The sequence below is a fragment of the Dreissena polymorpha genome, chromosome 3 (assembly GCF_020536995.1).
Source record: "Dreissena polymorpha isolate Duluth1 chromosome 3, UMN_Dpol_1.0, whole genome shotgun sequence".
NCBI lineage: Eukaryota > Metazoa > Mollusca > Bivalvia > Myida > Dreissenidae > Dreissena > Dreissena polymorpha.
This window is the reverse complement of record NC_068357.1, coordinates 87,457,571-87,469,036: the sequence shown is the minus strand read 5'-3', so window position 1 is coordinate 87,469,036 and position 11,466 is coordinate 87,457,571.

Here is an 11,466-nt window from a genome sequence, read left to right as displayed (position 1 = left end):
GGATTATTTAAATCCGGTGGAGCCTGTGTCTGCGGTTGCTGCTGATTACCACTAGCCATTATAATAAAGTATTGTACTCACTGTTGTTGCTTTTAAAAATCCAGCACTTTTTGTCCCTGCCAGGTAAAAACATGAATGCCAAGATGTCTGACTGAAAAGCCAATATTTACTCTAGGCGGGATATCCCATAATGCATTGCGGCCAATCAGAATCTTGTTATGGCCAATCAGAATCTTGTTTTGGTCAATGCTAATCCTTTTCCAATAACCAATGAGATTAGGGTGATTTGCATTACTGACAATCATATCTGTGATTGTGTTGTAATCCTTATTGATTTTTACACCTGTACACATGTGCTGTGTGCCTTGATAGACTGTGAGAGGACAATCTATGGTGGGTGTGGTGGGACACCCACCCACATCCATTGTGACTGATAAAACCCCATGTATGTGTGTGTTGTGTGTAAGCCGGTGGCAGCCTGTGTGTGAGGTCATATGTGAGGTCACAGCCCCGTGTGGTCCCCCCTTAAGGTGCGCGCCTTCGGCCATATGGCGCACGGGGGACCACACTATTTTTTCCGATTCGTATTTAATAAGCACGTTACTAATTATCAATCGTATCACATCTAGAAGGATTTTACTTGTAATGGCAGTTGTTATGTTACAACTTATAGGAGACCTAACCTTTATGACGAATTTGTAATAACACTATTTGTGTGTCTCCCTTAGATAATGAAATGTTTTTGAAAATTATTTTTGTTGAATAAGCTCTTTTTAAAAACTAAATATTTAAAACGTTTTAACAATTAAAAGTGTGTTGAACATGTTTAAAGACGGATATATGAGAAATCTTTTTTTAAATAAAAACCTTAAAAGACAAGCATATATTGACAAGTATGTTATATCCGTCCGTGTTATCCCCGTAATTATGCATAGGCTAATACATAAATGCCCAGATAAATGATAGTTAACATCAACACAAAATCCTGAGCAACAAAAATATTAGAGTAAAAATGTATAAACCGTGTACCACATTTCTTTAAACGTGATTCACATGTTGAGGATTTGATATGTACGTTTTTAGTCGATTACAGTGATAAATCTATGCAAAGTATATATTTTTTATTTTAAGTTTTAATATGTATTTATATTCATATGTTATTCATAATTTTGATTGCATGTTTAATAAGACAAATATTTGCACGAATTTTATTGTGTAAGAATCTGTCCAATAATTAATTATACATCTTATACTTTTGATATCAGTTGTAATGGAACAACAATTAGGGGTAATAAGCGTAATAACGAGTTTGTTAAAAACACTATATGGTTGTCTCCCTTGGCTCATGCTATTTTATTGAAAATGAATATGTGTTGAATAATTCGTTTTCAAATACTGATCAAACACTTACAAGTATGTGAACATAGTTTACGACATATACAAGGGAAGGAAAATTTGATAAGAAACATAAACAACACGCATGTAATACTTATGAACCGATTGAAAATGTAAAAGTAGTATTGCTCAGTTCAAATCCCATGTAATAATGCCCACTATATTGTATTATGTTATGGCAATAGGTTCAAACGTTTTTAATTTATCAAAATTGTAACCTACGTTAACACTTGTTACCGTAGTTAATATGCTCGTAACTGTTATAAATGTAACTGAATGTTTACAGATTCGTCGAGTTCGGTCTCTTCGACACTTCCGGTGTGTATTGTACTAAATAGTGCAAATCCAACCCAGTGTGCAGATCCTCCACCAGTGCTGCCTTGCATAAAACACTTTAAATTGGACAGTGTTACACGTTCGTCTACCTGGCTACGCAGTCTGCTCAGCACATTGCTTACACTCGACCATAACGTGGAGTGTGCGCTGACGGCATGTGGCATACCATCTTGTAAAGAGGATGCAGTTAGATGGGCAGATGAAGAGACATTTGCAACATAATCGTGTATCAAGAATACATTAGAACTCTTCCTCTTTAACAGCGACAGTCGCGATCTATTGGAGGCTCTCTATGGTCTGGATATCAAGAGCCTGAGTCTGAGTGGTAAGAGTGGAGGTTTAAACGTAAATTATGCGGACTCGATGTCCCAGTCACTTTCATCGCTCACTCATCTGGACACGCTTAGCATTAAATTTGATGTTGACAGTCCCGGTCTGTGGGAGGCTCTCCATGGTCTGAATATCAAGAGTCTGAGTCTGAGTGATAAGTATGGGGGTTTAAAGGTTAATTATGCAGACTCGATGTCCCAGTTACTACTTTCGCTCACTCATCTGGACACGCTTAGTATTTGCACGCATGATGAAATTCCGTTCTGTGGTAGGCTCTCTATGGTCTGAATATAACGAGCCTGAGTCTGAGTGGCGGGAAAGGAGGTTTAAATGTAAATTATGCAAACTCGATGTCCCAGTCACTTTCATCGCTCACTCATCTGGGCACGCTTAGTATTGAAGTGAATAATTGCAGTTCCGATCTGTGGGAGGCTCTCCATGGTCTGATTATCAAGAGTCTGAGTCTGAGTGGCGTGTTTGCAGTTTTTAAAGCGAATCATACAGACTCCCAGTCACTACTATCGCTCACTCATCTGGACACGCATATCATTTGGACGCATGATGATGACGATGATGATGATGAAGATGATGATGATGATGATGATGATGATGATGATGATGATGATGATGATGATGATGATGATGGAGATTTAAACGTAAATTATGCAGTTTTGATGTCCCAGTCACTACTATCGCTCACTCATCTGGACTCGCTTTAGTATTTGCACGCATGATGAAAGTCCCTGTCTGTGGAAGGCTCTCTATGGTCTGAATATTAATAGTCTGAGTCTGAGTGGTCGGGGCGGATATTTGAATGTTAATCGTGCAGAGTCGATGCTACAATCTTTATCATCGCTTAAACAGCTTGAAAAGCTTTCAATAATTTTGTGGACATATATCGACATAAAGCTACGTCAATCATTGAAGTATTTAAATATCTACTGTGTGACATTGCTTCCATCCGAATTACGCGAACTTGTGGCCGCTCTGTCTGCATGTACTCATACAGTTGAGAGTAACCTAGACTTCTGTTGCGCTTCTTGGGAATATTTCACTTGTAAACGAATTCCACCTGAGGAATACATTGTCGTCCAACACGAACTAGAGATGCTGAAAAAAGTTGCAGTGAAGCGATTCCGAATATTAGACCGGAAACGACGTCAAACCGATATTTTTGATCATGATGATGTCGCATCTCACTGGTCTGTACGTGGCATTAGTGGTGTCCATGACGATAAAGAGGGTGATGATAACGTTAAAGATGATGCATATAAAAGATTCGTTGGCGCAATTAGTTATGAAATCATTAATCGAATTTCAATGCGACTTCTGATTACTCCATCATCAAACTCTTGAATCGTCAATAAATGCGACTGCAACACCTGATAATAATGATTACAATTGTATGTGTAATGTCTCGAACATTTTAAATAAGAATGCTATATCTCTCTTTGATATTATACATAGACAGTAGGCATTGTCGAACATTAATTTAACAAGTATAAATAATCTTAACATTTTGTGACGTTTTATTGGCGTGTAAATGTTAATAGATACTATTTGATGAAACACATGCCATTTTTTAAAAAGTATGTGAAGTATACAAAAACCATTAATTCTAACACGCCGCACAGTTTCATTTCATAGCCAATACAGGAGATAATGTAATGTTTTTTCTGCAATATTTATGTGCGAAGCAAATTATATGTATGCGTTGTTTCTAGTTTGCGTTAAAGCACATTTCTATATGTACATATTGCGAACATATTGCAGAACTGCTTTAAAAAAAGTTGCTTTACCCATGACTATTGCAGAATATCAAATACATTTATTGGCTATAGAAATCAAACCGCTTGTGGTCTTAGAATAAATCATATAATAATATATGTTAAGTTGCTTCTTTCAGACGGAGCATGTCATTTTGATCTTAATGTTTACCATTACAGATTACAGTAACCACATATTGTTGTACATGTTATATATACATATATATATATATATATATATATATATATATATATATATATATATATATATATATATATATATATATATATATATATAAATATATTTTCAAACAGTGAAAAAAAGGAGTATCTTATACCCTAGCGCTTTAGACTACACGTCTGCTTCAGGGGTGTATACAGATATTTGTTAACGATTCTCCAGTAAGAATGCAGAATAGAACCATTGTCTTGTAAAAACCTGCAGCCATAGGAAACAACTTCACGCTGATTTAAGCCGTGTGTTATAGACTGGCGCCCGTGGTGTTTATGATGTCGATTACATTGTAAAAATTGAGGTTAACACTTTTTTGCATTCAGTCTTGTTCGGCGTAAGCTGCATAAGCCAGCTTTTCACCTTAGCCTGACCTTTGTAAGTGTCCAATAAAATTCCAATAAAATTTCCCGCGGCTAGGTACGAATGAATACACTTCATTTATTCCATTGGCTGATTTGAGTATACCACCAGAACATTGGAAACATATCCGCGTCTTTGTAACACTGTTTTACTGTATGAAACAATTTTATCTCGAATGAAAAGGCTTAATAGATAGAACAGTTTTACACTCAATTCTCGACATCAATACAGTTTGTGCGTACACCTTTTATTTTCAGAGTATTACCAGCGCAAGAGCGTTTATACTTAAAAGGCTATGTTCTCATATTTAGTACTAACTTCCTTATTCCTGTCAACATGTTAACATGTAAAAGTATAAAGAGCAATGGAAGCGAGGCCTCACTTTAAAGCATTGCATTTCAACCCGCGAGGTATATCGGGTCAATTAGCGGACATTCAGAGTTTATATACAGGTCATCACCGGAGTTGGCGGCCAGTAAAATAATCGTTATATAATAAAGACGCTATCCGTGAACTAGGTGACCTGGAATTTTCTTTAGACCAGAAATATGTTAAATGAAGATATTCAGCAATATAATTATGGTATGTAAATAATAGATTCTTAATGTGTTTTCAACAATACAATGATAAATATTATTGTTGATAAATTTAACAATAATTATTCGTCCATATTGCCTAATGTACTAAAGTGATATTATGAGCATGTAACAGTTTATAGGTGTCTATCGCAACCGTTGATTATTTTTGATGTTTCTACTTCATATACACTTATATTAATTAATGCAGCATCATCATACTAAAACAATATACCAGAAAGAGAAAAATAATGCATTTGAATATCAACCGTACTTTCGTTTGACAACTGATCATGCGTTTACGAGTTGAACCTAAATTTAGTTTTAGTGCAGATTTGTTCATACGACACAAAGACACGAAATTGTTTTACGGATCATTTCAGCTTACAGGACTGGGTGGGTCACGTAAGAATATCGAATATAAAATATATTTTTATAAACAACTGGTAGCAAGGTGAGTTGCAGATAATTAATCAGTAACCACATTTTAACTAACTATTTTGACCTGTTAATTCTTTTCAGCTCAATTCAACAGTGCAAAATGCCCATAATATCACTTTAAGCATTAGCACGATGATAATTGATACTGTTAATAATCGAATCAAATAGCAATGCCCGACAAACCACTAAAACAGGTTTGTTCGAAGAACGCGCCTATAAATACGGATACTTCTCGTGTGGCCGGTTGACTCATATGTTTAAATTTCACTTCCATTCTTCTTTTGGTTTTCTGTTTTGTATCTATAGGTTTATGACCAGCAATATGTTATAATGTAAAATAAGCCGCGAAAACTCCCCGTAACATCCCGTACTGCGTGTGATGCAGCTAAGAACTGCACAGAAAAAGACATTCGCTATCCTTGATCTCATTCATTAAACTATTTACGCCGTATATCTTTTTCAAAGATATTTCTTGTTTTTATAGTTATTTGTCGTTTTATTTTTTGGTATTTATTTATTTACGCATATTAAAATTGTGTTAGAGATTGACGCCCGCGATATTCATTATATCGTAATAGACGAAATGGCAGCAGATGTTGCTTTGAATGTATTTGATTGGCGCATCATGTTGCATGTTTGGCACCGACTGGTGCCGCATGGTTTTGATTTTTGATTTGCACAGAACAGCTTCTTCGGATTTTGGTGTAATTTTGGCACGTACCAGTATGTCCTTGATACTTTTGGGTCTTCTATATGCCAAAATGGGCTTTTCAGGAAATATACGTTTAAGCTTGCTTGATTTTTCGATTGTGATCCAGTGGCGGTCAATGATGTATTTGATTTTAGGTAGCACTGGATGGTAAATGACCACAAATGGTATACGAGTGTTTGGCGTTTTGCTTTTGAATTTGAGTAGGTCTTCCCTTTGTTAATTGCCGGCTTTACTTATGGATTGGGATACTGTCGTGTCATTGTATCCACGTCTGCATACTGTTTTGGATAGCTCCTTTGTTCGGATTTCAAAATCTGACTTTTGGTACAAATTCGCCGTATTCGAAGGGCTAGGCTAAATGGTATATTCCTACAGTAGAGTGTTGGATGGCAGCTTGTAAGTAGAAGGTACTGGTGACTATCTGTGTGTTTTGAATAAAGGTCGGTTATAAGGTTGTTGTCCTCAATGCGTGAGACAGTATCTAAGAAAACGCGTTGTTTATTAGATATTTCGATGGTGAACTTAATTGATGTATGGAAGTTGTTGGCGAGTTCAAGGAATGTTTTGAGGTTGTCTTGTCAATGAGACCACTGCATGTCTATATCGTCTATGAAACGCAACCAGCGATAAAGTGTCAATGGTACCGACTTCAGGCTGCTCATCGATATGTCCCATGAATATGTTAGCGTATGATGGGGCCATTTTAGTTCCCATGGCTGTACCTTATATTTGGAGGTAACGAACCCCATTGAACTCAAATTTATTGCATTTCATGATAAGGGTCAGTAAATCCACTAATGTTTTAGTTGAAGGGTCCTTTATGTCTCTTGTTTCCCAAGCATTTGTGCAGGCCTCAATGCCTTCTTCGTGAGGAATGTTTGTATAAAGAGATTCAACGTCCATGGAGACAAGTAATGTGCCATTTGGTAGAGTGTCGGATGATACTTTTGTAAGATAGTCAGTTGTGTCTTTGACATACGACGGACGTTTTACTACAAGAGGTCTAAGATGGTGGTCGACAAACTCCGAAATTCGTTAAGTTGGGTGGTTATTTGCTGAAACAATTGGACGCCCAGGGTCGCCGGGTTTGTGTATTTTTGGCAAGAGATAGAATCGGCCAGCTCTGAGGTTTGTGACTGAGAGATAGTCGATTCTTCGCTGATTTCTCCAGAGTGTAACATTTCTTTAAGTTTTGTATTTACTTTTGTTTGATATTCCTGGGTGGGATCCGAGTCCAAACGCTTGTAAAACCTGGTATCGTTGAGTTGTCGGTCGGCGTCAGATATATAATGTTCTTTGTCCATACGACAACCGCGGAACCTTTGTCTGTTGGTTTTATAATGATGTCACCATTGTTTTTCAATGACATCAGAGCTTGTCGTTCAGTGAGGTTGCTCTTCATGTGTGTTTTTGTTTGAGATTCTGAAATGTCGGATTCGATGTTATGAATAAATGTATCAAGCGAAACCGATTGTTTTGGTGGTTCCCATTCGCTTTTTAGTTTGAATTTGGAGTACATTTCATCATTGTTTGTGAGTAAAGAATCATCAGATGTGGTGGGTGTTTGCCTTTCCCGACTGACACGTGTTAGTCGGTTAGGTGTTTCCGAATGTTTTAATAGAAGGATCTAATGGGACCGAAGTGTTGTCATATAATGGCTCTTCTTTAGAAAAATGCGACCTTAGTCTTAGTTTCCTGCTGAATGATTTAGAATCTTCAAGTAATTTACCCCTGTCCAAGTAAGGAGGTTTGGGGCAAAAGTTAAGCCCTTTCGAGAGTAGCTTTTGTTTGTTCTCTGTGAGTTCATGACTTGATAGATTTACAACAATGTTTGATTGACTGTCGGGATAGCTTTGTGAATGTAAACGCTTGAAACGACGATTTCTGGGCTTTTTGCTTTCGCTTGAATTTGTTGTCGTTAAAGTGTTATTGAAAGGCAAACTCCTTAAGTTGTTAAGTTTTTTTGTTTTTGCCCATGTGTTTGATTTTGTAATTGAGTTTGTTTGAGCTTCTACCTCAGAGAGCAAGTTATTTAAAGTTTCAGGTTCTAAAGAATTTTCCAAATCAGACTTTATAGAGACGATTTCGTGTTCGATACGTTTTAAAGACGGAAACAATAAAACGCAAAGAAATCATCCAGCGCCGTAAAATTAAATTAAATAAAAGTTTAAACTCATTGAATGTGTAATGTTTTTTTTATGAATTGTTGCACAAGCAGTATTATAATAATGTTATCACGGTGAAAGATAATTGTTATTCATTTTCGAATTTCGCTTCTTAAATGTCCGACTTTCTGTGATATTGCTGATATTTTAATCACGGTCGCCATATGAAACTTGTTCTGCGAAAACTGGGCTTAATGCATCTGCGTAGTGTAGTCCCAAGTTAGCCAATCAGGGAGAAACTTTCTGCATAAAGTGTATCATAGGTTAGAACAGACATAACAAAACATTTCATAAAAGCGGCATTTGCTCGAATTGATTAGCCCGTGTGGACTGCACAGGCTAATCTGTGATGCCACTTAACGCACATGCATTCAGCCTTGTATTCCCAGTACGAGGTTCATATATGTAAAACAGTGGTGCTATTTAAATGACTTATTACTTCGGCCATAGGCGGCCAGTCGCGAAGAATGGTGGTTCTATTTAAAACAATAGTTAAATAATTAACTACCCTTTCAACGTTTTTTTTGTTTAATTGTGCGTAAAAAACAAACAGTGAAAAACGAAATGTATCGATCATGTTTACTGTTATCCTGCATATCTATATCTTTATCTATACATAATCTTTTTTGCTACGGCGAATGTTCGTTTGTAAATAACTGATATTTCCCTGTTTACAACAGTAAAATGTTAAAAATAATTGAAACGCTATTGTTTATAGATAGACATCAAATTATACGTGCAACATAATAGTATTGTATTTTACCGCCTACGGTGTATATATAGAATAATAAAAAAATAACAAAGCATCGCGATTTTACTAAATAATAATGTTTTATAAATTTCTCTCTTTTTTTGCTGATGTTGATGTTAACATCAATATATATCGTTTATGTTTGTATTTACCTAAACCCTTGTTCATATATAGTTATATTGTGTTTCGATCTTCGAATCTTGTATATGGAGTAATAAAAGTAAAAGTGAAATACTTACTATCTCGTCCACTAAAAAGGGTCGTGTCCTAGTTCTTCTTTAATGCTTCAAAAGAACTTGGTAACAGTTTGACGTTTAAATGACGATTGAACAATAATTGTCATATATTTAAGAAATAATTCGTGTACGTTATAGTTTGTTGAAGATTAACCCACAGCCAGAAGTTTAGACGCTTAGGGATTAAATCACGAGTGCCGGAAGTTCTTCTTTGTTTATATGAAATTTGGCACGTGCCGTGTTAGAATAATACAACAATGTATGCATTATCTTTTAACAAGCGAAATAACGCTCTCGACTATAAACAATGTTTGAAATATTGATTAATTAACGGAAATCGGTAAAATAATAAAGCGTTTGGAACTCTTTACCTCGATAATTTGGAAAATACGTCGAAAATACTGTTCTAATTTGTCTCACATCATGCACGACTGGGAGGCGCAGCGGAAGTGTATTGGCTTTGCTTTCAGAGGTCCCTGGTTCGAAACACGAGAACCACAATATGTTTTATTAAACTTTTTTTGCCATTGCGATATGATACAATAATAGATTATATACTTTACATATTAAATGACATTTTCCAAATATTTGAAAATATGTGAACAAGTCCGTTTAAGTTTTATTCATACATACGCATAGCTCAAAGCGACCTGGATGGTCATTAGCAGGTAGTTGGAATATTGTGTAGCGCGAGGCCGACTTTCCGAGGCTGCTCATCGAACGCTATGTGCGCGGCTTCACACTTACATGGTGCCTTCTAAAGCCTGCCTTGCCTTTGATAGACATAACCAAAGTAAATCAAGACTCTTGCATATTTAAAGTGAGACGCTACATACTTTAAGTCGACAAAAGGCTCAGTAAAGCTACCGGCTTCAATGAGCTTATCTTTATGTGTCGGCACTTGGCTTTAACGAAGCTGTCTTATGTCTAAATGAGGCTTCTGGGTTCCACGAAGCTGACGCGCGCCTTAATGAGGCTACCGACTTCAGTGACGCCCCTTGTGTTTCCAAGACACCGTACCTAGGATACACCACGGATGCCTTGGGCCCTTCTACTTGTCTTCGAAGTTTATATCGGCCTTAAAACAATCTCTGCAACACGGGCAGCGACGTAATGACTATGCAGCTAACGTTCATGAGGAAACAAAAGTACCCGCTGGAATCCCTACTTGTCCCAACCGCAAACCAACCTCACATGCGACGGAGCGGGGATTAAACACGGAACGCTCAGATGAAAAAAGCGTGTACCAACCACTGCGCTAACCGGTCAGCAAAAACTAAAGTTTATGAAGTCCTTCCGCGCCTGACGCTGCATTTTATGTGGACCCGGAGTGTGTCCTAGCAATCTTACCTAATTAACTATTTGACTCACGGTTGTTTAGGCAAATTTTGAATTCAAACTGCAATATCCAACTTTTGTTATTTTTTACCTGATACATATAATTATTTTTTATTTTAGTGAGGTATTGTGTTGTGGTGGGGGGGGGGGGGCGCCTAAATTCAAGGAGGAAAGCCTGGTACTTGCTTCCGGGAAGGGGCGTTCAATCCGGGTCGCCTTGGTAAGAGCGCGTGCACTGAACTTACTGTACAGCCTGTTGAAATTTGCTGACGATTGGTTTGCGAGCAGTTATACATAGGCATATAAAGCGCCACGAGGCAAGTTAATCGGAAGATCAAGACTTAGACACTTTAGGCGTTTCCGACTGCCCTTCGCATTCGACGATTTCTACTGATCATATTTCTCATTCACTGACACAAAACTCACCCAAACACCTAATAGATCACTTCTTAAAAATATTATCGCACTTTGTGAATTACACATGACATTTCCATACTGGGTACATGGTAGATGGTAAACTAAGGGAGGTAAGTAACGTCAAGTTACCATTACCAGATCATGACACATAGCGGATTACTTTGATGTTCAAGACTGCGTATCGCGATAAATGGTTGACATTTTTAGATGATATTTTGCACACAGCATTTACAATGCCCGTTCTTTAAAGCGCATTGATTTAGTCGTAATCGGAGCTACTCTTTGTCAAACATTTCGGTATGTTTTGCTGACATGTATATACGACTTTGTCGACTTCCGTCTCGTTTCGAAATCGAGGTTGAACATTTTTTGCGGCCACATGCTATATCTCTGTTGGAAAGTAAGAAGT